Source organism: Peromyscus eremicus, chromosome 14, assembly GCF_949786415.1.
Source record: "Peromyscus eremicus chromosome 14, PerEre_H2_v1, whole genome shotgun sequence".
NCBI classification, from domain to species: Eukaryota; Metazoa; Chordata; class Mammalia; order Rodentia; family Cricetidae; genus Peromyscus; species Peromyscus eremicus.
This window is the reverse complement of record NC_081430.1, coordinates 17,677,914-17,684,621: the sequence shown is the minus strand read 5'-3', so window position 1 is coordinate 17,684,621 and position 6,708 is coordinate 17,677,914. Positions and strand designations below refer to the sequence as shown.

General features: G+C 38.7%; 1 non-coding gene across 1 annotated transcript; it reads left to right on the top strand.

The window, feature by feature from the left end:
• Window positions 1–4,203: 4,203 nt before the first annotated feature.
• Window positions 4,204–4,310, top strand: LOC131924838 (U6 spliceosomal RNA). Its single transcript, XR_009383092.1, has one exon. It is a non-coding gene; the product is annotated as a U6 spliceosomal RNA (small nuclear RNA).
• Window positions 4,311–6,708: the final 2,398 nt, after the last annotated feature.

Sequence of the window (6,708 nt, the reverse complement as noted above, 5' to 3'; positions counted from 1 at the left end):
TTTAAATATTGAGAATTTAATATATATATAAACTATATTTATAAATATATATGCATATATATATATATATATATATATATATATATATATATATATATTTCCAGTAACTTTCAGTCCTCACTACTCCACTACTCCATCTCACTCTTCTCTCTCCCACTGTAATTCTTTTTCTTACCCCCTCCCCCTACTTGTAATTTGATATGTTTTTTTTATAAATTTAATTTAATTTTATTTTACAATAGAATTCAGTTCTACATATCAGCCACGGATTCCTTTGTTCTCCCCCCTCCCGCCCCCCTCCCCTTCCCCCCAGCCTACCCCCTATTCCCACCTCCTCTAGGGCAATGCCTCCCCCGAGGACTGAGATCAACCTAGTAGACTCAGTCCAGGCAGGTCCAGTCCCCTCCTCCCAAGTCGAGCCAAGCGACCCTGTTTGGAGGCCCAGGTTTCCAACAGCCAACTCATGCAATGAGCACAGGACCGGGTCCCACTGCCTGGATGCCTCCCAAACAGATCAAGCCAATCGACTCTCTCACCCATTCAGAGGGCCTGATCCAGTTGGGGATCCCTCAGCCATTGGTTCATAGTTCATGTGTTTCCATTTGTTTGGCTATTTGTCCTTGTGCTTTACCCAACCTTGGTCTCAACAATTCTCGCTCATATAAACCCTCCTCTTTCTCGCTAATTGAACTCCCAGAGATCCACCCGGGGCCTAGCTGTGGATCTCTGCATCCAGTTCCCTCAGTCATTGGATGGGGTTTCTAGCACGACAATTAGGGTGTTTGGCCATCCTATCACCAGAGTAGGTCAGTTCGGGCTGTCTCTCGACCATTGCCAGCAGTCTGTTATGGGGGTATCTCTGTGGATTTCTGTGGGCCTCTCTAGCACTTTGCTTGATATGTTCTTGATAACACCAGACTCAATGTTTAATTACTGTAAGCATGGGTTGTGAGTTTTTTGCTGGACTAAGGGCAACTGAACAGTGGCTGCACCACTGAAAACTGATGCACCTTCTCCCGGGAATCATTAACTTCCATGGACTCTCAGGAAGAGGTGAGGCCTAGTGAACCCCTCCACAATGCATGATCGAGTATTCAATAATCCTGTGCAGACCTCGTGCAAATAACAACAGCTGCCTTGGGTTTTAGAGTCCAATAGGCATGTCATGTCCAAAAGTATTTTCTCAGCACTCATGATCTGGTTGGTAAATTCTTGCTGTATCTACTTAATGTTCTCTGAGCCTTGGAGAGGGTGATACAGATGCTGTGTTTAGGGCAAAGCACACGAGTCCTTTCTTCTCACCACGTTGACTGTGAGTCTCTGCATTAACTGCTGCCCACTGTAAAAAAGGAAGCTTCTATGACAAAGGTGGAGAGCTGCCTTAATCTATGGGTATAAATAAGTACATAGAAGGACGTTTGACAACATATTTGTTTAGCAGACAACAATAATAGGTTTTAGCCTTGGGCCAATAACCTACCTAGTTACGGGCTCCTGACCAAGTCTAGAGTACCAAGCATGGAGTACCAAGCATACATTTCTACGTGTGGAGCCAGCTTTAAGTGGAATCAGAGAGTCAGAGAGCTGTTTATCATCTCAGAGGAGTCATTTCACTATTGCACCAGTAGATCCATCTTGCCAAGCAGAGTCCACTACAAGAAGGTACAATCTTGGGCTTCTTTTCCCATACAGATCTCATAGGGCTTTGCAGAACTACAAAAGCTAGTCAGTGGGTAGCATTTTTTTTCAATGTGTCACTGCTAACCTACACATTTAAAATATAAAATCAAATTTATTTCAAAGTCTCAAAGTAGTTGAAATATTATTCTCTATGACTTCATCTTCTTTTATTTTTTGCCTTCAAATAACTATCTCACTTTTTTTTCTTCCAACAAGCATTAGCAAATCACAACAATGTGCCAAATAATGTGTTTGGTAGAGAACAATTGTACTTTTTTCTCTCTTCTTGTATAATAAATTAACCAAAACTTAATGGCATAATCCAATTAATATTTTTTATTAAGTCCATCTGACAAATTCAATAACTTCGTAAGGGTTTAAAAACTGAGTGTGTCTGTAGGGGTGGTTGTCTGTGCCTTACATTGAAGCACTGCCCCTAGGGAGGCAGCAGGTAACTGGTAGGTACCTGCCGCCACCTGGGGCGTGGCCCTGACAAGGACCCCTTAAGACATGGGATGAGGTACGTGTTCTCTTTGCCTCCTCGTGGTCTTGGATGCTGGTACTGCAGGTCAAGGCAGAGCTCTCCTGAGGACCTCATTGGACCATGCCCCACCCAGGATTCAGCAACCAACTCCTTTATTTTTGTTGTGAGTTAAACCCCAAATAAATCCCTTTGACCATCAAATAGATTTTCTGGAATTATCTCATTATGTCTCATAGGCTGTGTGGAGCTATCGGCTGAAGATAGGTCACCACTGTCAGATATACCTGGTCTAGCTGCTGTACTCAAGTTATTTTCATCACAAATCCCTTGACAAGAGGCTCCAGTCACTTACCAGTTCTTAATAGGTAAATCTGTTCCTCAAGATTTCCTCAAGGCATCACAATATACAATGTGATCTTAAAGTATATAGGTAGCTTATCAAAAGCCAACAAGACTTATAAAAATAAACACTACACTGGCAAAAACGCAGGCTATTTACACAGACTCTTTCAGATCAAGCTGGGATTGCTTCTGCAAATATAAATATTTTAGAATTTGGTGGCTATCCTGTTGGCCTTATTGTGCCAAAAGTCCCACCAACAAATCTGTTTGATGTGTCTAGAACATTTTCCTTGTTAACTGTTGCCAAGGACTCCTTCCTAAAAATTTCCCAATCACTCCAGACTTTGATGTAGAGATGTAGTGAGGTGCTCCCTGGAAATAAGAAGTCCCTTTGTCTTATAAAGGACTCTACAACCCTGATCTTGCTTCTCTTTTCAGAGGATGTTTCTTGATGCTGTTTCCATCTGCAAACATTAATAAGTTCAGAGCAATTGAGTGCTTCAAGAGTACTTTATCTTTCTCTTGTAACATTGTAAGAAGAATCCAAGTGGCTTCTTCAATATTTGATTTGAAAAGCTCCAGAGCTGCATATCCAAGCTAGTTGGGTACATTTTCTACTCCCTAACATTGTTTTGATTTATAATTGCTGCTAAACTTTTCGATAATACATGGAAGATTCCCTTCTTTGCAGTTTCTAGTAGAATTCTGATGTCTGTTTTCTACTCCCAAACACCATAACCACATTTTACATAGGGTTTCTTCAAGGCTTTTAACATCTTCATTTTATTTCTGGTCAAAATAGTTTATAGCTACAACTCAGTTCCAAAATGGATCCCAGATTTTTCACTTTCTTCATAGGGAACTAGTATTGAGACCACTTCCAGGTCACAACATTTTTGTTATTTATGTCTCAAACTTACAAGTTGCAGTTGTTATTTTGGTTACATTCCATTTGTTAGAAGAGAGTCATACATATAGCCATATTCAATCTCAGCTTACTCTTGGAGGGAACATGTCAAAGTATTTGATTTGTGAGCATATTATAAAACACTAGAGAAGCAAATTGTTAGTAATGTATGTCTTTTTACTTCAAGGCTGTCATAAGTAGAAAGCAACAAATATATAAATAAGCCTGATAAAATAAAAAAATCACTATAATTGATTTATTAGTGATCTTTCAGGTACAGAGAAAGTAATTTGAATGTCACTTTCATGAGTTGGTAGACTTTAATAGTAAGCAGGAAGAAACAATTCAAAGAAGTTGGGAAATAGTGTTCTAGACAAAGGAGTGTAAGTACATCAAAGAAGTATGAAAAAAACATGATTACATTGCAGTATGAAATTATGGTCCATTAGAAATAGGAATTCAAGTATTGAGGCATCCTGAGACATAGTCATGTATGTCGTACAGTTGTGAAGAGAATTGCGTACTGCAAAGAAGTGTCCAGCCTCAAAGCTCAGTGTTTAATTTTATAGGAGTGTTACTCTGAGGCTTTGTATTTAATTACAAAATTAATATGGCATTTAATGCTTTCCAAGGTAAATCTATATTTATTTAAGTTTTCCTCATTATTAAGTACACTTCTAGAGTAGATATACTTGCTCTTGTTTAGGCAGAATATTAGTGTGGGACACCTATGAGTTGTCTGTGAAGATTTAGCACAATTAGGTGACATGCATTTGAAAAGTTTATTTTGGTGCTTGCTTCAGCAGCACATACACTAAAACTGGAATGATACAGAGAAGATTAACATTGCCCCTGCACAAGGATGACACGCATATCCATGAAGTGTTCCATATTTTTCTGAGATCAAAAACTAATGAATGGGACCTCCTGAAACTGAGAAGCTTTTATAGGGTAAAGGTCATGGTCAATAAGACAAAACGACAGCCTACAGAATGGGAAAAAAACTTTCACCAACCACACATCTGACAGAGGGATGATCTCCAAAGTATATAAAGAATTCAAGAAACTAGACATCAAAATACTGAACAATCCAATTAAAAAGTAGGCTACAGAGCTAAACAGAATTCTCAACAGATGAATCTCAAATGGCTGAAAGACATTTAAGGAATTGCTCAACATCCTTAGTCATCAGAGAAATGAAAATCAAAATGACTCAGATACCATCTTACATCTGTCAGAATGGCTAAGATCAAAAACACTGAATACAGCTTATGTTGGAGAGGATGGGGAGCAAGGAGAACACTTCTCCACTGTTGATGGGAGTGAAAACTTGTACAGCCACTTTGGAAATCAGTATGGCAGTTTCTCAGAAAATTAGGAATCAATTTACCTCGAAACCCATCTATACCACTCTTAGGCATATACCCAAGGAATGTTCAATCATACCATAAGGACACATGCTCAACTAGGTTCATAGCAGCATTATTCATAATAGCCAGAACCTGGAAACAACCTAGATATCCCTTGATTGAAGAATGGATAAAGAAAATGTGACACATATACACAACGGAGTACTACTCAGCAGTAAAAAAAAAGAAACCAAAAAGCAATAATATCATGAAATTTGCAGGCAAATGGATGGAACTAGAAAATATCATCCTGAGTGAGGTAACCCAGACTCAGAAGGACAAATATGGTATGTATTTACTAGTAAGTGCATACTAGATATAAAGCAAAGGATAACCACACTACAACCCACAGCTCCAGAGAAGCTAGCTATGTCTAAACTGTTAACCTGAAAATTGGCACAGAATGAGATTACTGAATATGGATACCCCTTGAACTAACTGAGTCTTTCGTGTTTCATAAAATCTTTGTTTCCCAGTTGGCTGAGACAACTGCTTACACAGACAGGATTTCCTCCGGAAGTCAGTCTTCCTACTCTTGATCCGTTTTGTAAAAGTCCCACTGGACAGAGCTGAGGAAAATGATGTTGGTCAGAGAAGAGTCCCTAGAGAGTCTATTCCACTTTTAAATAATTACAAGTCTAAGTGCAATCTAATTAGATGAAATTTTCTTTATTTAGCCACAAAAAATAATGGATATGGTTTGTAACCTTAACATTGTTGTGTCAAAGATATCAGAAGTTGGGTTTAGATCGAATATGTAGTAATCTAACACACTAATAATGGACAAGTAAATTTTCATAGAGAAAAAAAACATACTAAGCTAATATCCTATTTCAAATGGAAATATAATATATCTCAAATAAAATTACAGTATTAGTTTTTACAAGCCTGTCTTTTATTTCCTGTGCTCTCAAATTTAAGAGTTTATTGCTTGGCCTGTTAGAAATCAGGAAGAAAATATAATCCGTCTCCAAATCTACCCTGCCAGCCTACTTCGTGGTGAACAGAAAGGAAAAACAGCACTGCTACTGAAATTCTTTGTTTTTAGGTGGTCCCATAGTTGTGTATTAAAGTAGTTGCATATTCTATAAAAATGTAGAATTTATTGCAATGACGTACTTATCTTCCATTAACAGCCAATTAGCCTGAGGAAAAATATAAGTGGAAAGTGTAGGAAGAATTGTCAGAATGTACACCAGAGGCATCCTGAAAGGAGGATAAAAATGATCTTCCTGACAACAAGCCTCCTACTGCCCAGATCCTCATGGAATCTCAGCACTGCCTGAGTTAAGCAGATGCCAGACAGAAGGGGGAGAGACAGACAGAAATCTCTGAGCTTGCTATTAGGAAGGGATCACCTAGGGAGGAAGAACCAACTTCAACACATATGACTGTAAAATTAATCAGACTAAGTCACAGAAATATCCTTCTAATATCAATGACTCATAATAGTTAAAGCCAAACAGGAAAAATAATAATGCTGGTTATTTGCAAGACTTCCGGAAAGAAAGAGTGGGAAACATAGGAAGGCATCATACAAGCAGGTGCATTGGTACTGCCATCTCAACACAACTTTTACTTGGTGAGGAATGAAAATAAAAAAGGAATATATTTCACTGATAATAAACATCTGGTGTCTCAGGCTTTCAAACAGCACACCAGGGTATATTGAAGTTAGAGACTTCTTATGTGAGATTTGGTACCCTGGCACTCGCTTCCTATCCTAACATCAGAAGATTTTGCTGCAAGCCAGGAGGATGGAGCTTGACTGAGGCCCTGGATACCCCAGCTCTGTATGTCTGGCAGAAGGTTGGACTACAGCTCAGATATTGAAAGTTCCAAGTCCACTGTGAGTAATTAGCATCATTCTCTTTGAGCTATGCAAA